The following is a 21,217-nucleotide window of genomic DNA, read 5'->3' as shown; positions in this document are numbered from 1 at the left end:
GCAGTATCTGCATCCATTGAATGGTAAAAAAGCAAATATGCAAAATACACTAGATGAAAGGTTTATAGAAGCTGAATAGTTTCAGCTGTTTAGGTACATTACTGCATTAACTCCATTAAAATGAATCTTAGAAAGAAGTTGGATCTCTGGTGTGTTGTGTTCTATTCCATAGTGGAGTTTGAGAGGTAGTTAAAGAGGTTGACTCCTCTCAAGATCTTTACAAAATCAATGATCCAATGACCTCAATGGATTCCAGAGTAAGTTGCAGGTGACTATGTCCAGTGAGATAGGATCGAGTGCTTCCAGAAGATTGTGAATACTGTCCAATCAAGGGGGAGAATGGGAAGCATAAAGTAGAAGTTATTGTTGACTTTGCTGGTAACTCCAAATGATGTTGCCTTACCATTTTCTTGGGCTAATGCAGAATACTCCTCATGAAATGAAAAAATCGTGAAGAATATATCTGAAGGTGGAAGAAAATCAAAGAGAACAATGGATAGGATAAATCGACAAAGTCTTTTCCTTGGGACTGGGGAGTCCAGAACTAGAGGACATAGGTTTAGGATGAGAGGGGAAAGATATAAAAGAGACCCTAAGAGGCAACTTTTTCACGCAGAGGGTGTATGGAATGAGCTGCCAGAGGATGTGGTGGAGGCTGGTACAATTGCAACATTTAAGAGGCACTTGGATGGGTATATGAATAGGAAGGATTTAGAGGGATATGGGCTGGGTGCTGGCAGGTGCGACTAGTTTGGATTGGGATATCTGGTGGGCATGGACGGGTTTGTCCGAAGGGTCAGTTTCCATGCTGTACATCTCTATGACCCTATAAATGAGATACATGCAGTCCTGACTAAAACTTCCCAAAATATATGCTAAAGTGAATTACCTCATACAATATTTCACAACAGATATTTGTGCACATACATATTTGCACATTAAGCAGCAATTTCTATATGCATTCCTTTCCGTATAGAATGAAAAATGTGGCAGTAATTAAATTACAAATTGACAAAACAAAGTTCAAGAGAATTTCCAGCTTGATCTTGTAAGCACTACCCAAAAGGGTTGGTCAGTTATTATACCTGAAATAGTGAGGAATCTTCTACAAATATTTATATTATGTTCTTAACAATTTTTTGGAATTCAGTCAGCAGGTATACATTGTTCATTTCCTTCCTGGCACGGAGTTGTAAAAGGTCACACTAAATACTGTTGCATGTTTCTTTTTCCTTCATCTTTTGAGAGTCAGGATGAGTTCCAATTAGTTTCACAAAAAAACACAGTATTCACAAAAATACTGTAGCACATTGTGGGGCTCTATACAGTTTCACTCCTGTGATTGTCTCTTTTCCACAAGTTTAATATTGCTGGCTGGCTCACTGCAGATTTTCCTATCCATCCCAACAGGTTGGTTGTTTAGAAGTGCTCAGCTGACAATCGCAGCCTGTTGGCTCCATACTAATAAGGTCCAATCACTGTATTTGTTTGAATCATCTTGCTGCTGTAATTAAGGAGCAAGCTGCAAGATCATAAATCCAGCTGCTCAAGCATTACAGTTTCAAACCAAACATTGGCTACTTAATACTGCAACCATTCATATGATACTGTCTTTTCATCCATGAAATGGTACAAGCAAACTGAGCCAAGATACTAGCTGCCTAATAAAGATATGTAAAAGAATACAGTACAGTTGGTTGACTGGATGCTTCAGATAGTGCCAGATTTCTGCTCAGTTATTGATAAGTAAATATCATAACAAACCTGAGATGAGAGAAATATGAAAATATGGATTTTATTTTCTACTTTAAGAAGGTATTCAGTTGGAAAGTAACATAAATGTTAAAAATATGCAAAACCCTTGCAATGCACTATTGATTTCTAAAGTTTGATTAAACTACTGACAAAAAGTACTAAAAAACGAATGTTCATATATATTGTTGGTGTTGTAACGATTAATTATAATATATTGTGCGAATATTACTTTTAAATTGTGTGCACCAACAGATCTGTGAGTAGAGACAAATAATTTACTAACAACACTAAACTTTTTTTAAAAATTCATTCACAGGATGTGGGCATTGCTGGCTCAGCCAGCAATTATTGCCCACCAGGCAATTGACAGTCAACCATATTGCTGTAGATCTGCAGTTACATGTAGGCCAGACCAAGTAAAGATAGCAATTTCCTTCCATAAAGGACATTAGTGAACTAGATAGGTTTTTCTTGCCGATAGTTATCATTAAACTCCTAATTCTAGATTCCTTAGTGAATTCAAACTCCACGGTCTGCCATAATAGGATTTGCACCCAGTCCCCAGAACATTACCCAGGTCTCTGGATTGATAGGCTAGTGATAATACAGTGATACTTTGTGTCTCACACAAAAATATTCTTTTGTACTGTTTCAAGAACATGTATTATGGACAATCAGAGAATGTCATCATCTTCTTCAGATAATATCAAAGAAGCTTTTATATTCATCTGAAGATTAGTATCTCAGTCAAGGGGTATTTCCTCCAACAATGCAGTCATTATCAATTTGAAGTATCAGCCTATATTTTATTAGCAAGTCATTAACTCAACCAAAACATAAGAGTGTTCTGAATGTTAGCCAAGATGGTTGGATCAATGTAGCATTTCCACAATTATACATTTTGGCTTATAAGGGATTTTTCTGAAATTTTTGTATATCTGAATGTTTCAATGAAGTTAAATTACATACACAAAAGCTTAACTCCTAGAAATAAAATAGTTATCCAAACCCAAAGTTTTGGACTGTAAGCTGGAAGCACAAGATGATATTCCTTGTATAATTTATTGTATTTATGCAATGAGAATCAATTGAAGGTAAGTAAATCTTGCATAGAAATTGTACTCCATTCACTTATACCTTATTTGTAAAATAAGCAAGTTATTAAGTGATCTCCTATCATTCAATTTACTTTTCAATCATCTTCCAGAGAAAAAAGAGGATTCACAATGAATGTGCAAAATTAGAGTTTATAACTACACATGATAATAGCCTAATTGTTTTGTTCGCTAGATTAAGTTGCTAGTTGATAATAAAGGTATTCTGCAGGTTATGAGATCGCATAGTGCACCTATAAGGGGTGACGGAGATACTGAATACGGGAAAATATCTATTGTAGGCTCAAACGTTGTGATAGTAAATTCAGATCTTAAAGTTGAACAGAATGTCTGTGACAATATAACCTTCTATTTATGGAGGCCTGCTCTTCAGGGAATATTTATCTGGAATATTTCTCAGGGACTGGGAGTTAAATTATTCAGGTCTGCAGGCTTAGTATAGCACATAGATAACGGATGATTTTCAACAAATAATTTATTCACATAAAACCTTATTCTCTTTGTGTAATTAGTGACATAACATGCAATGCTCCTGTGGGTATTTGATAGTACATTAACAGTGAATGTATTTCTAACCAAAAGCAAAGGCTTATCTCTCAGTAGGGGAGATTTCATCAATCACAAAATGCCCACTGGGTAAACTAGTGAGATGGTGATTGCTCCCTTTGCCAAGTATTGTGGAATAGCAGTAAGCAGCCTTGTGCTGAATATCCCACTATTTGTTAATGTAATTTTAAAGAAGTCAATGTCTGGGTTTTGAAAGATTGCCACTGCTGAAGTAGTTAGTTAAAGTTTATGTAATTCATCTGAATGAAACTGCAAATCTTCTGACAGTTAGTAAAAGAAATCTTTTAAGCATACTGAAAGAATCAGGAGATGTGGAATAGTGGAATGTGTTTTAAAATAAATTGTAGGTTTGGAAATGGAAATGGTTATTTTGTCCTTCAAGTAGTTACTCTGACCTACATAACAATTCAGTTTCCTTTGTTGTTCATGAGCTGTTCTGATTCAAAGTAAATAGCAATGGTTTCTGACTTTTTATTGGCATCATGGATTGGAGAACACTTCATTTGGCATAAGATGATATTGTTACTGAGGATTTTAGTATTTGTTCTTCTGACTAAAGCCAGCATGTGCCCTGTGAGAATAAGCTATGCAGTTTCACAGCTGCCTAATTTGTTCTGCTAAGAAGTGCAAGTGTGTCAAGTGATTGTTTCTTTTCAGAGAAAGATGGAAGTTCAGTGTTGCAGCTGGGTTATTTCAAAAGTGGTATTTATGCTTCCCAGCATCAGTCAGGGAATTGCACAAACAAAACAAACTCTTCAGATGCATATTTCACCTTTGAGAATAGAATATTGGTTCCATTCAAAGCTTGAAAGGGAAAGATATCTGCTTCAATACTATATATGGTAGAAGTTCCACAGAAAAAAAAGAGGGCGATTACTCAGAAAAAATATGAATGGATGCAAGGTTTAAATGTGGAAGATTGCAGAACTTACTCAGAAATCTCTGTGAATGTTAGTAGAAGAATATTGGTGTAAGAATACGGGACTTCCATTTCCCGACCCACAACGTGAGCCATGACACCAGACTAAGCTCGCCTGGTCTGAGGTGCCATCTGGGTTAAAACAGTCTCAGCTTCCTGAAGGAATGCATAGCACTTATGAAGATGGTCAATTGACCTTCTCCATTCTGTCAGCGTAAATGCTACCACCTTCTTTCTGATACCTCTGCTATCGTACTCACCTCACACCAAGGTTCACGCTTTACCACTCTCACTATTGCTGGCCATAGCTGTCCTCACTCACTTTCACCCACTCCAGCATTAATACCACCAACCCTCTACTATGTGGTTCCATACTTACAAGGTCAGAATATCTCCCCATGTGTACCAGCTGTGTCACCCACTTCATTCTCCCTTAATATCTGCCTCAGCCTCATACCAGGAGAGAAACCATCCCCAATAGGACAGAAAGAGCAAAGAAAGAAGGTGTGCTGCCTGACATGCGACTCCTCATCCCTTATGTGAGAGTATCCTGAATCTTACTGCCCCACTGCTAGCTGACCTGAATCCTAGCTGCTGGATTGATATCAGAGGCTGCCCTTCATTTACTGTCCCAGGACTCATGAGTGAAGACTATCCTTCATGACTTGATGGACCTGCTGACAACCAGGTCATGCTTCCTGCCTTTGTATCTGCACTATATGACAAGTCAAGGCAGTAGTAATGTTAGCCTAGATTTTCTGGCCGACAGGGCAAGTGCAAAAAGGCCAGACAATGCACAATAGAAGTAATTGGGTAGAATCAAAGTAAGTGAGACTATGCCAGTGAGCAAAGAGCCTGGAGTTGCAGGTCAACTCCCCAAACCGGGTGCAGGAGCTCACATGCACCCTGTGTCCGCAGACACTGGCATCTGATGTGCCAACTTCTAAGAACCTCATGAACATCTCCAATTCACTAACAGGAAGCTTCTTCACTCAGTGCTGCACCCTGGACTGCACCAACAATTTTAATTGTAATGCTGCAGTAAAGACACAGGGAGCTCAGGGACATGCATTGATTGGACTGGACCTGGTTTGCTGTCACTCACTCTGGGCCTACCTGATGCTTACAACATTCCAGCCTTATATAACCTGCCCTGCTTTTTTGCTCTCCACCCTTACAGCCAGAAATACTGGACTCATTTTATTGCTGTCTTGTACTCCTGCCATTTTGCATGGGCACAAAGCCAGGAAGCTTCTCAAAGTTATTAGCAGACCTCAGTCAAGTCAAGAGAAACAGTCTTTGCTCAGGCAATCCTGGCACAGGAAATCAAGGGCAGCCTTTGTTACTAGTCCAGGCCCTGCTCGGGACTGTCAGATTCAGGATCATCTCTTCATAACAGGTGAAGAGCTCAAATATGGACATCACACCACAGCCTTGACTCTTTCTGCCATGTTGATAGCAGTTTTTCTCCTGGAATGAGAGAAAAGCAGTAAGGCAAATGTGGGTGGTGCAGTTTTTACTGTTGGTGTAAGTCAATTGGTGTCGTGACCAGCTGAGTAGGCAGCACACAGGGCGTTTAGTGTAAGTGGCAGTTGAAGTGGGGTGAGAGCAAGTGGGAAAGATGTTGCAGGCAATAGTGATAGAGCATGAGCCTTGGTGGGAGGTGGGTAGGGAGCAGAGACAGAGTGAGTGCGAAGTGTCAGAGAGAAGATTGCCAAACTTACCCTGGTAGAATGGAAAAGGATAATGACCTTCTTCTTGACATGCAGTTTCCTTCAGAAACCTGTGAGTTCTTTAACCTGGGTAGCATCCTTGAACCAGACTGTCATTGTCTGATGTTGTGACTGCTACTGCTTGTCCTGGGGGATAAGTACATCCCGCCTGTGCGCCAACTCATCCAGCTGAAGCTCCAGGACCAAGCCTGCATAGTGGGCCGCAGATTGCCTCCTGTCTGCCTTGTCTGGGGCAAATGTCAGCTGCTGTTCAGGGAAACTCTGGAATAATAGTCTCAGTATAGCTCTTAAAAATATGATGGGTGCAAGGGATGCCACGAAACTCTGAGATATACTTTGAGTGGTGCATTGTTCTGGGAATAGCACATGTTAAGATGGTATGGAAATGGGATGTAGGAGATGCCATACAGGCATTGTGGGTAATTAATGAGTTTGATCAGACACAGTGAGAGAATTTGCTCTGCCTCAAGGTATCAACCCCTCCAAAAAAATAACTCCAGACTCAGATCCAACTCAGACTTAACTAAAATGATATAAGATTCGGCCTCAAAACTTTTTACAGGATAAAAAAAATGACATTGACTAAATATCATCAAATTCAGTTGGCAATAAAATGAAAATCTCAGTGGTGAAACAAATATTCTACTACACATAACTGATTAGTAAAACTTAAAAGTATTAACCATAAAATATCTAGTATATAAGCTCTGACTATTTACTGAGTTCTATCTACTGGGAAAATTTTGTAACCTGATGCACACTGACAGAAATTAACCATAACACGAAGGGAAAAAAATGGCACTGTTTTCAAGACTCGAGGGGCATTGACTTGCCAAATTTCTCCATATTTCCAGTGAGAACCATTGAATTTTCTTAACAAAATGTAACCTGTTTCTAAATGTCTAATTATTTCAAGATATATAAACAGAGTTCCATTCATGTTAATAATTTTGCAATCTCTCTAGTGGCTTCTTGTAAGATGCATTACAGGCAATTGCCTAATCCCAGGAAATATGTGAGACAGTTCTGGGAATATTTAGTTATTAACAAGGTTGGTTTAAAATCTAGCTTCAGAAAGTTTTAGAATCACTGTGGGCAGTTAAACCTCTCACAATATTGTATATTGTCGTAAGAGTTAAGATCGACTTTAATAAATGTCACTTATTAGAAACATAGCCTGCAAACAATTCTGGTTAATTTAACCTACAAATCGGTGATCAGATCAAAAAGTAACATGTTTACATGCATCATTTTTGTAAAGAAATGAAAAAAAACAACTATTCACCTTAGGCTATTACTACAAATTACTTTCTGATATGGTCCAAAATCATGTAAGATTAATGCATATGTAGACTTATTCATTTTCTATATGTCCAAATAGGAACTGTCACTATACAGGTCTATTCACACTTCAGATATAGAGAAACTAAACAGAGCTAGCCTTAGACAAAAGGATAAACTTTATTCTGGCACCCTTTCTTTGTGTTTATGCACAGGATAGTATTAGCAAAAAGTAGCCAAACCTTTGAATGTCTGGACCTTTGTGCTTCCAGTGATAACAAAGTTAACCTGACAATGAGATTTCATTTTCTTTGCAGATTTCATCAATGATTATGAGTAAAAACCTTGGCTCTTTCCAAGCCACTGCTTAGTTATCTTTTCAAACTCTATTCTTTCAAGCAATGCCTCAAAAGAGTCCAGGTAATAAGCACAGCTGTTCTTAAGTTTATATTATGGATTAGTTGGTTTAATTACCTGGTAATTTCACCTGGTAACTGAGCCTACCTGCTGACTTTCCTGCTCTGGCTGTGCTCCGTACTCTCTGCTTCTCAACATTGCGATGAGCAAGTAATTGTCCTGCCTGTCGTTGCCGGTCAAACAAACTTGTGGGCCACTCCATGATTCTTGAATTGAGGTTTTGGATTTTTTTCTTGTGAAGGAGTTCCTGCTCAATATGATTGGAGAACAATTCACTGCTTGGGTCCTTGTTTGTAATATATACCTCATACTTCATCAACTTTTCTTTGAACCATTGTTCCTGGGTTTCCCACTATGTCATCTTTTAACTTCATCCTAACCATTGCACCTTTGATTAGTCCTGCACTAAAGGAAGATGTAATAGTTCATTTTGTGATCTTGGGACATCTCAAAGGAGGTAGTACCCAAACTAGTCATTACTTGAATGTGTTGCTAGATCTGTGTATGATAACTCCTACAAGCATAATGACCAGGTTTTTGTAATAAATTTTATCTAAGGCAGTCTGTTTTGAGGTATGATATGATCTTTTGCATGAACCTGGGAATGCAGATGGGGACCTTGTTTTAACACTTCAACCAAAAGATGGCATCTCTGACAATGTACTACTACCTCAATGCTGCACTGGAGTACCAACTGAAGGAGGTTTAATTCACCAATTTCTGCCTGTCACTTAATTGGCCAAAGATTTGAGCTCTCATGAACCCAGTAAAGGCAAACCCTAGTCACAGGATAGAACCTAATGCCCTCTTCAAGATGATTTTAATGTAGGGGAATTCAATCAGCCAGTCCATTTAAATCCAGACAGTAGGGTCTGTGGATCACCTTCCACTGCCAATTGAGTGCAACAAGAGGGTTTATTTAAGAGGACCATTTCAGTATTGCTATTATTCACTCGTCAGATAATGAGACATTTCATTTGGAAAGAAAGCTCAACTAATTGTGATGATGTAACCATTATTGATGTTGTAAATGCCCATTTGGTTCACTAAGTCCTTTAGGGAAGGAAATCTGCCATGATTACTTGGTCTGACCTACACATGACTTCAGACACCTCTGCCCTTTGAAATGGCTTGGCCAGCCACTTATTTCAAGGGTAATTAGGGTTAGGCATAAATACTTATTCAACCAGCGATTATCTACATCACATGATGAATAGAACAAAAATATACAGAGATCCTGAATCGTATGCCCTATCTGGATTATTTGCAATGAGGTTGGGTTTCTGTTTGCTTTCAGATGTCTGGTTCTGACTGGGGAATTCAGCATTAGTAAGGGAAGATCCTACTGAGAGTCATCTCATTGCTGCTGTCCTCCCCCATTCCCTTCTGTAACGTTCATTAGGTTACTAACCACCTATGGTGTGGGTTGCCCATTATCCCAGGACTCCAGTGTGTGCGTTGCTGGTAGTTGCCAAGTACTGATTCACTTGGGGGTGAAATTTCTACTACCTGGGGTCCTTGATCTCAGGGAAGACCTGCTACTGCCCTATTAAATGCCTGGTTAGCTCAATTCATCAAATCTCCTTCAAAAGAAATGATGGATGGGGATGTTTTCTCAGTGGCAATCTAGCCAGCATAAGAAACTCTGCGACCTCAATGGAATCTTGCCTTAGGTGTAAGAGTGGAAGTTTGAGGGGGAACTAAGGATTTATCTGGACTCAACTTTAGTTTTTTGTTTCTTTTTAATTTTTCCTTTTGATTTTAACTTACTACTTTAAAAAAAAGCCTGAAAGCTGCAGAAGATAGAATTTGAATGATCAAACTGATATAATTATCGATTTGTTTTCAGCCTATAAATTATGAGAAATGATATTTGTGGAAGAATGCTGATTGCTTACACATCAATCCCCTCAGTACCGTGTTAGAAGAAGTATTGACCTGTTGATAATAAAATAATTGGGTTCATATCTACTTTACTATTAATGCATAAAACTGCATCTTGGTGAAATTGAGGACTGCAGATGTTGGAGATTAAAGTTGAGAGTGTGGTGCTGGAAAGGCACAGCAGGCCAGACAGCATCTGAGAAAGGGGAAAATTGACATTTTAGGCAAAAGCTCTTCATCAGGAATGAAGTCAGGAGCCTGAGGGGTGGAGAGATAAATGGGAGGGGTTGGGGCTGGGGACAAGGTAGCCGAGAGTGCAATAGGTGAATGGAGATGGGGGTAATGGTGATAGGTCGGAGGGGAGGGTGGAGTGGATAGGTGGGAAGGAAGATGGATAGGTGGGATAGGTCATGAGGGTGGTGCTGGAAGATTGGAACTGGGATAAGGTGGGGGCAGGGGAAATGAGGAAACTTGCGAAATCCACATTGATGCTGTGGTATGGAGGGTCCCGAAGAAGATGAGGCTTTCTTCCTCCAGGTGTTGGGTGGTAAGGGAGTGGCGATGGAGGAGGCCCAGGACCTGCATGTCTTTGGTGGAGTGGAAGGGGTAGTTGAAGTGTTTGGCCATGGTGGCCTTGGGGTGGGGGGGGGGTGAGGTTGCTTGATGCGGGTCTCCCAGAGATGTTCTCTAAGTGCTCTGCGAGTAGGCGTGCTATCTCCCCAATGTAGAAGAGACCACATCAGGAGCAACAGATACAATAAATGACATGTGTGGAAGTGCAGGTGAAACTTTGATGGATGTGGAAGGCTTCTTTGGGTCTTGGATGGAGATGTGGGTGCAGACTTTGCAATTCCTGCAGTGGCAGGGAAAGGTGCCGGGAGGGTAGGTTGGGTTGTTGGGGGAGGGAGGGGGTGGATGTGGGTGTGGACCTGAGGAGGTAGTCAAGGAGGGAACTGTCTTTACGGAAAGTGGATAGGGATGGGGAGGGAAATATATCTCTGGTGGTGGGGTCTGTTGGTAGGTGGTGGAAATGGCTAAAGATGATGTGATGTGTGTGGAGGTTGGCGGGGTGGAAGGTGAGGATCAGGGGTCTCTGACTTTGTTATAGTTGGAAGGGTGGGATTCGAGGGCAGAGTTGCGGGAAGTGGATGAGATGCACTGGAGGGCATTATCAACCATGTGGGAGGGGAAATTGCGGTCCTGAAAGAAGGAGGCCATCTGGTATGTTCTTTGGTGGAACTGGTCCTCCTGGGAGCAGATGCGACGGAGACGGAGGAATTGGGAATAAGGGATAGCATTTTTGCAGGAGGCAGGGTGGGACGAGGAGTAATCCAGGTAGCTGTGAGAGTCAGTGGATTTGTAGAAGATGTCAGTGTTGAATCGGTCACCGTTGATGGAGCTGGAGAGGTCCAGGAAGGGGACTGATGTGTCTGAGATGGTCCAGGTGAATTTAGGTTCGGGGTGGAATGTGTTGGTAAAGTTGACGAACTGTTCCACCTCCTCGTGGGAGCACGAGGTGGCACCGATGCAGTCATCACTGTAACAGAGGAAAAGATGGGAGTGATGCTGGTGTAACTGTGGAAGATAGACTCTTCTACAAACCTTCAAACAGGCAGGCATAGCTGGGGCCTTGTGGTGCCCATAGCTACCCCTTTTGTCTGGAGGAAGTGGGAGCATTGGAAGGTGAAATTATTGAAGGTGAGGACCAGTTCAGTCCTGGACCTGGGGGATAAGACGCTATCGAGGTAGGTGGAAATGAATGGCGGTGGGAGCAGGCTGAGATGATGGGTCAGCCAGGGTAGTCAGGCTTGTGGATCTTGGGTAGGTGGTAGGACCTGGAGGTGCGGGATTTCTGAACTATGAGGTTAAAAGCTGTGGGGCGGGTGATCCCCTGAGATGATGAGGTTGTGTACGGTCTGGGAGCTGATGGTTTGGTGATGGGAGGTGAGGTCAAGATCAAGGGGGCGGTAGGAGAAGGTGATTTCAAGTTGGTGCCAGGCTTCAGTGATGTAGGGATCAGTGAGCCAAACTATCACTGTATCTCCCCTTGTCAGCTGGTTTGATGATGAGATTGGGGTTGGAGTAGAGGGAGTGGAGGGCTGCACATTGTGAGGGTGAGAGTTGGAGTGGGTGAGACGGGTGGTCAGCTTGAGGTGGTCAATGTCCCGGTGGCAGTTGGAAATGGAGAGGTTGAGGGGGGTAACAGACTGACATGGGGTATCCAGGTGGATGGGATGTGTTGGAGTCGGGTGAAGGGGTCAGTGGAAGGTGGGCAGGAGTCTTGATGGAAAAAAGTAAGCACAGAGGTGGCGGAAGAGGTGTTCAATGTCACAACACATATTGAATTCAGTGATCCTGGAGCAGAGGGGGTTGAAGGTAAGGCCTTTGCTCAGGACTGATCGTTTGTCCTCAGTGAGGGGGAAGTCTGGGGGGATTGTGAAAACTTGGCAGGGTTGGAAGCCAGGACCTGGTATAGGGCTGGAGCTAGGAGTGGGGATGGAGACTGTAACTGGAGCAGGGGTGGTAATGGAGGGACCTGGAGCGACATTATTTATGGTGACGCTTGCCCTGTGCATGGTGGGGGTGGGGGGAGGCGGTGGTGAAGGTGTGACAACACTAATAGCAATTTCTAAATTACAATAATATGAATTTACATTTGTTATCCTGCCAACATTCACTTCAAATAAATTCTATTTGATAAATATTTAAACTTTACAAAGAATAAAACAAGATGGAAACAAAATATACAAAGTGTTTTGTTACAAACTTTACAGGATAATGATTGTTGTTAAATAGGTTAAAACAACAGTTAGACTGATCTACCATCATTATATAAAGAACAGTGAGGCTAATGAGCAATTAGAGGTAACTGTCGATTGATGCAGTAGGAACATTCTGGAAAATCACTTCATTAAGTGAAACCAGAATATTCGAAACACGCATTATCAAAGAAAGCCAGGCAATTGTTCAGATTAGGTTCCTGCTACGTCGAACAAGGACTGATTTCATGCAAAACAGTAATATAAATCACAAAAATAGACATGAAAATCTGCAAAAAGTGTATATTTTAATCCTCCTTCCCTCACAGATCAGGAGGTGGTCAAAGTTGAAAATCACACGACACTGTGTGATAGTTCAACAAGTTTATTTGAAACTACAGCTTTCGGAGCCCCCGCTCTTTCCTCAGGCACATCATATCTGGAAGTGGAAGACTCTGGATTTTCAGCTGACTTATCTGTGGCCCTGCAAGTTGAAGATTGAGAGTCATCAGACTGCTTTCTGCTGCTTAGGGTGAAGGGTTGAGAATACTTGGGGACAGTTTTTAAAACTTATCCAACGTTATTTTAGTTTGCTGATGTCTATTTCTCTCTGTATGAATCTGATAGCAATGAATGGCATAACTTTCAAGTCTTGCCACCTTGCAGCTCCATTCTCAGTTTGAATCATCTTTGTCAAAACTATACGATGCTTTTCAACCAATGGAAATGCTTCTGCTAGCCTCTTGATGGTACAATGTTTGGAGGAGCAAATCTTTCACATTCATCCTCTTTGTTGTTTTGATTTCCTACTTTTCCTGGTAGCAATTTCTTCTGCTTTCACAGCTAGAGTGTTTCAGAACAATGAGAGACGGAGATGGAGATGTCACTCAGTCAGCCAAAACAGGTGAATGGATAGGAGCTTTCATAGGAATGGTAAGTTTTGGTGCATATTTTTTCCTCCATGTTGCAGGAAGTCAGATAGGAACTGCATTGTCATGAATCAGGTGTGTTTTATTGGAATGATGGATAATGAAGTAAAAACCACGTTATAGTGACACCACATTAATCAAAACCGCATTAATCAAGGACTCCATGTCACCTGCTTTTCTTTTGCTGATATTTTTTGAGGAAAATGGTGATTGGGTCAATCGGAGAATTCTGCCTTTTCTTGCATAGTGCTATGGAATTTTTATTGTTTACCTGAGACTGGAACAAACATTATTGGTAAGCCTTTCTCAAAAGACAGCATGTCTTACAATACATTACTTCCTCAAGACTGGAGTGTCAGCCGAGAGGATGTGTTGAATTCCTGCAGTGAGGCTTGAATATTCTTTAAATGTAAAATGGCACCATGTAATTACTGAAAAAAAAATCCAGTTCTTAAAAAAAAATAAAACTTTTGTAATTCCTCTAATTATACAATTTTAATTCATATTCTAAGTTATCTAAAAATACTAGTGTAATAGGAATATGTTAGCAGAGATATTGTAAAGGTATGTGCTATTTGCCAGCAGATGTTTGAAATCCCTCATGCCTATGTGACAGCAGATGAGACTTGACAAGGCTGTCCTGATTACTTTTTGTATCTTCAGTTCATAAAATGTTACTGTTATTCCAGATTTAGCTCCAATTCCCAATTTGGATTCTACATTATTCATTTTATTTTAGCTTAAACAGACCACCTTATTTGATAGTTCTTCCAATTTAACTCTGAATTCAAAGAATCGGCCCATGATGGCCTGCTACCACGGTGTGTAAAATTGAAAATTGGCAATGGTAAGAGGTTAATCATTGGGATATGGGTGTCTCTTGTAAGGTCAGCCATGTTTTCTACCCCTAGTTTCCCTGAAAACCTGATAGTGGACCTTTGTCTTGAACTGCTATTGGTAAAAGTCTTGTTATTCTTTGTAGTAGATATAACTGTGTCATTTAGTAGGCCACTTCAGAAGACAGTGAAGAATCAACTGTGTTTGTATGGGGCTTAAGTTGCATAACAGACCAGACTTCATAGCAATAATAACTTTCCTTTCCCTACAGAACATTAATGAACCAGCTGAGTTGCTAAACCAATCTAAAAACATTCTGGTCATTTTTACTGATGCCAGTTTTAACTTTCCACTTATCAATAGGATTCCAATTCTTGAACTGTAATGGTGGAAATTGACTGAAATATTCAAAAAGTAGTTGTCTAAGCACCTTTATTACTGAGTAGATCAACAATTTTTCCTACTGAGTTAAAAGGATCCATCCTGGTTCTGGAGGTACCCTTGTCAATTTAGTGACTGGTTTCTCGCTCTGACTGTAAAAGATGCATAGGTAGGTGTAAGTATTGTTAAAAAGAGACAGTATTTATTTTACTTAGCATGGTTTAAGAATACTAATTTAAAATACTCCCACTCACACAAGCACACATGCATTATGGAGTGGGCGGACAGATTAATCAATAGTTTTAAAATCTAAGTATATAGATCATATAAATTGGTAGTTTGAGACTGAAATTAATGGTGCCTTTGGATTCAATATTGACATTATTCAAATTGATGATTTATGCTTGTGCACATGAAGTCAGCAGTTTTTTTGGGTTACTTCTTAACATGCTGTCTGGGCAGGGTGGATGGTTGCCAAGTCAACAGGGTTCAAACTTGCAAGGGTCTTACTACTTTGGCATCTCTTCTGATTTTGGTGTGTGCCCTGAGTTTAATGAAGCAACAGAGAGTTAATTGACATGTTATATGGTCTCCTCTTCTCAACTGATCAATTAATCAAATATGGTCATAGCTAGTGGATTCCAGGTGCATGTTATCAACTTGATTACTTTATGGTTGAAGGTTCCTCTTTCAAACAGAATTCATTGTCCGAATTTATTCTGTCCAATGGCTTTTTCCCCTAAACAGGTGTTGTCTGCTTATTCTGTGAATGGGTCAGGAGCTGCACCTTATTCATATCCCTTGAAGATGATTAACCTTCATGTTATTTTACTCTCATCAATTCCATTTTATTGGTTTTGGAATGAGTAGTTAAAGAGATGGAAATGATCAGCCAACTTGGCAACTGCTGTTTGATTGTATAGGAATGTTGATCAGTTTTCTAAAACTTAACCAGTTTTTTGTTCACTCCTGATTATTAATTTGGGTCAAAATGATTTCAAACTTGGAACAAAAAATCATAAACTGTTTTAAAATATATATTGGTAAAATATGGCTGTGGTCTGTTAGCTGGATAAACTACTCCCAAGTATGATTTATGATTAATATTTGATAAGTTCTCCAAAGTTAAAGTGAGAACTCTTGAGTCATTTAAGAAGCAGTTTGATATTGTAATGTGAACTCATAGAGTCATAGAGATGTGCAGCATGTAAACAGATCCTTCAGTTCAACATGTCCATGCCGAACAGATATCCCAACCCAATCTAGTCCCACCTGCCAGCTCCTGGGCCATATCCCTCCAAATCCTTCCTTTTCATATATCCATCCAGATGCCTTTTAAATGTTGCAAGTGTACTAGCTTCCACCACTTTCTCTGGCAATTCATTCCATACACGTACCACCCTCTGTATGAAAACGTTGCCCCTGAGGTCTCTTTTATTATCTTTCCCCTCTCACCCTAAACCTATGTCCTCTAGTTCTGGACTCTCCCACCCCAGAGAAAAGACTATGTCTATTTAACCTCTCCATGCCCCTCGTGATTTTGTAAACCTCTATAAGATCACCCCTTAGCCTCCGATGTTCTACCGAAAACAGCCCCAGCCTGTTCAACCTCTCCCTATAGCTCAAATCCTCCAACCCTGGCAACATCCTTGTAAATCTTTTCTGACCCTTTCAAGTTTCACAACATCTTTCTGATAGGAAAGAGACCAGAATTGCACACAATTTTCCAACATTGGCCTAACTAATGTCCTGTACAGCCGCAACATGACCTCCCAACTTCTGTACTCAAAACTCTGACCAATAAAAGAAAGCATACCAAACGCCTGCTTCGCTATCCTATCTACCTGCGACTCCACTTTCAAGGAGCTATGAACCTGCACTCCAAGGTCTCTTTGTTCAGCCACACTTCCTAGGACCTTACCATTAAGTGTATAAGTCCTGCTAAGATTTGCTTTCCCAAAATGCAGCACCTCACATTTATTGGAATTAAACTCCATCTGCCACTCCTCAGCCCATTGGCCCATCTGATCAAGATCCCGTTGTAATCTGAGGTAACCTTTTTCACTGTCCACTACACCTCCAATGTTGGTGTCATTTGCAAACTGACTAACTGTACCCCTTATGCTCACATCCAAATAATTTATATAAATGATGAAAGATAATGGATCCAGCACTGATCCTTGTAGTACTCCACTGGTTACAGGCCTCCAGTCTAAAAAATGACCCTCCACCACCGCCCTCTCTCTTCTACCTTTGATCCAGTTCTGTATCCAAATGGCTCGTTCTCCCCGTATTCCATGAGATCTAACCTTGCTAACCAATCTCCCATGGGAACCTTGTCGAACACCTTACTGAAGTCCAAACTGATCATGTCCACTGTTCTGCCCTCATCAATCTTCTTTGTTACTTCTTCAAAAAACTTAATCAAGTTTGTGAGACATGATTTCCCATTCACAAGGCCATGCTGACTATCCTTAATCAATCCTTGCCTTTCCAAATACATGTACATCTTGTCCCTCAGGATTCCCTCTCACAACTTGCCCACCACTGAGGTCAGGCTCACTGGTCTATAGTTCCCTGGCTTGTCCCTATCACCTTTCTTAAACATTGGCGCACATTAGCAAACCTCCAGTCTTCCGGCACCTCACCTGTGACTATCGATGATACAAATATCTCAGCAAGAGGCCCAGCAATCACTTCCCTAGCTTCCCACAGAGTTCTTCCCATTTTCCAGCCATCCCTTTACCTGCGAACATCTGCGCCCAAGGTGTGTAGATGTTGTGATGTCTGAGACAGAAAGGTGACATGAACCTATGTTTGTTATAACAGGTAAACCAGAAGTTAAACCAAAGCAAATTTGATAAGAATTGTTCTAAAGTTAAATAGTAATTTTAATTCTTAATTTTGATGCACGGGATGTTGAAAGTAGGACAAAATTGAAATCTGAGTTCAACATTCAATTTAAGCAAATAGCGAAGTATGTTCCCCGCTCGTCTCCCTTCTTCCCCTGTCTGTATCCTGAATCTTTTGGATTGATCTGCCATTAACTTCACTCAAAATAATTGGAAGGCAATTATCTTAGCTCTGCATTCCATCAAAATCAATGGCAATTGCAAATTTTCTGTCTGTAGGACAATTTTCACTCTGCTGGCATTTAATCTGAAAGTAACAGTGCTGGTAGCTGTGATTTATTGACTTTACAATGCATTCACTGATGCTTCTAAATGGTGTGCTAATGTGTTTGCTGACTGGGGCTTGTTTTTACTGACAACTTACAGGAGGTGTGTTATACCCCCAAGCAGCCCTTACCTCTATCATCATTAATAATTTGAAACTTTGGTTTATTCATGAAATCAATGTTACTGACAAAAAAAATGCATGCTGAGCAGTTGAATTTACAGCTTGTATGACTTACTTAACTTCAATTTTAAAGCAATGCAGAATCCTGAACAAAAACATAAAAATGTGGACATACTGACCTGACAATATCTGTGAAGAAAGTCTGAGTTAATGTTCTAAGGCTATAACAATAATGGCTGAAAATGTGTTGCTGGAAAAGCGCAGCAGGTCAGGCAGCATCCAAGGAGCAGGAGAAGGGCTCATGCCCGAAACGTCGATTCTCCTGCTCCTTTGATGCTGCCTGATCTGCTGCACTTTTCCAGCAACACATTTTCAGCTCAGATCTCCAGCATCTGCAGTCCTCACTTTCTCCTTTGATGATAATACTCTGAACTGATTTCATTTCAGCATTTGCTTTGGATCCTGAGCCCTTTCTAATCCCTGGTAGTAACAAAAGACTACGAATAGTTCAGAAAATCACAAACTACAAGTGAGTAATCTTCTGAATATTGATGATTATACATTTAGTTTCAACTTTGAAATACTTCTTTGTTCATTTGAAGGCTAATCATTTTAATCCAAAGTTCCTTGCCATGGGATATTCTAATTTTTAAAGCTCAGGCTATTGGTCTCAAGGTGAGGTAGGACAGAAATTTTCAAATCTTAAACTAAAACCAATCACACCCAACAGAAACAGTGATTCCTATTCATCTGCTCCAACTGGCAATGACATACAATGGTTGAACTAATCAAGGAGACAACAGAACCCATTGGAAGGCAGTTCACACATCATATCGTAATCATGGTCAGGAGTTCCCATTGTTCTGCAATACCATCTGGACAAGGGGTGGGAAAACAATATGCATTTAAACAAATCTTTCTGTCTGGAAACCAATCAAGGCAACTTTTGTTTTCATGATCTGAGTAGAGCAGTCAGAAAATGGTATAACTGAGGCAGTGTCAGAAAGGAGGGGGTTGAACGGTGGAAGAAAGGAAGAAACATGGAGACAGACATGTACAAGTTTGGTGTCCATTCCTGCTTTCTCTCTCTACAGCCAAAGGAAGTTGCCTTTGCCAAAGAATGGATATGGTCCCAAGGACACTGACCAGAGGAAACCCAACAGGGTGAATGTTTCATCTATAACTTGCAGAATCCTCAACCCAACACAGTTGTCCTGCATCTTCTGACCAGATCTTAGGCAATATTTGGGTGTTTCGCAACTGTTTGGAATTAGTTTGAAGAATATTTAACACTGGTTGTGCTATATTGGGATGTGGTGCAAGTATGAAACATACTCTTATTGTTGAAAAGCATGAAACCTGTGTTGTTTGCGTGATTCATTATCCTTCAGTGTGGATCATAAAGGTAAAGTGCAGACCTTTGACCATAAATGAGTTTAATTGTGAACAGTAATAATGAATTATCTCTCCATCCTTCAGGCTCTCTGTCTTTATTCCTGATGAAGGGTTTTTGCCCGAAATGTCGATTTTTTTTATTGCTCCTCGGATGCTGCCTGAACTGCTGTGCTCTTCCAGCACCACTAATCCAGAATCTGGTTTCCAGCATCTGCAGTCATTGTTTTTACCTAGTAATAATGAATGACCATCACCTGATTGGAAACACCCTAAAATTACTAGCTCTTGGTTAGCTTCTGCGAAAGAATGCGTTAGTACATCTGACTGCCTGGGTTGGGGATAGGAAACCCCACCACCTGACAATTCATGACAATATTCAAATGGGAAGCAAAAAAATTTCAACTGGGGAAGTCGCAGCTGACAAATCTAAAAATTGTACTGGTGGGATTAATTGAGAAGGATATGCCTGCTGAGCCCCTAATTGGAAAGAATTCACTTACTGAGTTGCATATGGAGAAGGATCCAATCATTGGAAGACTAATTGGAAATGATTGAGTCAATCAGCCAATAACTTAAACAAGATCCATTAGCAATTAGGGAGTTAATTTGCAGTTTTGAACATGGATGTGAATTAACCCCTAGCAACAAATAGGTAGTAATATTGCTTTTTCTGTTGATTTTAGAGCTTTAGAGCCTAACAAGTAGATTTCAGCGGTTAGTGGTTGTGTCAGTAAATTGGTTATGGGCGGCATCATCACCTCCTTATCATTCTATCAGGAAAATTTGCAGTGATATAAATGGTGAGATTGGCATACTAGATGATTAGTTTTGCAATGTACACCAACAATCTCCCTGCAAATTTGGACATGTATTTATTAAGGTGATTTTCCATGTGTTTTACATTGGCTTGTATTTAAATTTATACCCTATCTACTCAAGGTTTGAGTAAAGATTTGTAGCCTTGCTGCCACTTGTTGTAATTGTAGGTATGTTTGCCAAGCTGAGAAGTAGATTTTCAGATGTTTTATCCCTGTCCAGGTGACATCTTCATTGCTTTGGACGTTCACAGGAGACCCCGAAGTACTGAAGATGTCACCCAGGCAGGAGACGAAACATCTGTAAATCAGCTTCCCAGCTCAGCGAACATACCCATAACCACAATTCTATTTGCATTAAATGGGTTAACATTTTTTGTGAAATTCTCTCTACGCTTTCTTTTGCTGTTCTTGGTTAAATTGGTACTTCACAAAATATTTAAGTAAAGGAAGGTTTAGTTAAGGTTGACTGATACAGAAAAACTGTGGTCAATGATGAGCATTATGAATTTGGTTTCCAAGGTAACTGCCAAAATGTGAATAGAATTTCCTTCATATTTTCTTTTGTGCAATTACTTGCTGGCAGTCATTCAATCCTCAACCGGTTTTGCTGCTTCGGAAGAGAGAATGTGAAAATGCAAATCAGCACTTTTCTTTATTTTCAAGTGGTTGCAATCGAAAAGTAATTCATTTTGTCTGGTTATTGCTTATTGTTTGCTGTATTGTGCATCCTGCAATAAATGGCACTATTAAAAGCTCGAGATTAGCAATTTAAAAAATAAAGGAAGGAATTGTCATTTGCTAAATTGTTTAAGATAGAGACAAAACATTATGAACCAATAACTTTTTAAGGCTAAGTTTATGGAAGAGGTGATTTGAGAAATTTGGCAGTAGGCATATTATAATCAAAGTCTTCAGAATTTGAAATAGCGAATGTTGTGCTATAAAGAAAAGTCAATCCAGGGAAAAGACAATTCGTATGAGAATATAATTATGTCTTTAATTTGTCGTTACATTATCGGAAGACTATTGATATAACTAAAGATGGTTAGAAGATGTTTTCAGTATAATTCAACAGCATCATTATCTTCATGGTCTAAATGAAAATGTATAGAGGAGTGTCAATTATG

Source organism: Hemiscyllium ocellatum, chromosome 15, assembly GCF_020745735.1.
Source record: "Hemiscyllium ocellatum isolate sHemOce1 chromosome 15, sHemOce1.pat.X.cur, whole genome shotgun sequence".
NCBI classification, from domain to species: Eukaryota; Metazoa; Chordata; class Chondrichthyes; order Orectolobiformes; family Hemiscylliidae; genus Hemiscyllium; species Hemiscyllium ocellatum.
The sequence above is the reverse complement of the archived record's forward strand: the minus strand, read 5'-3'. Positions refer to the sequence as shown.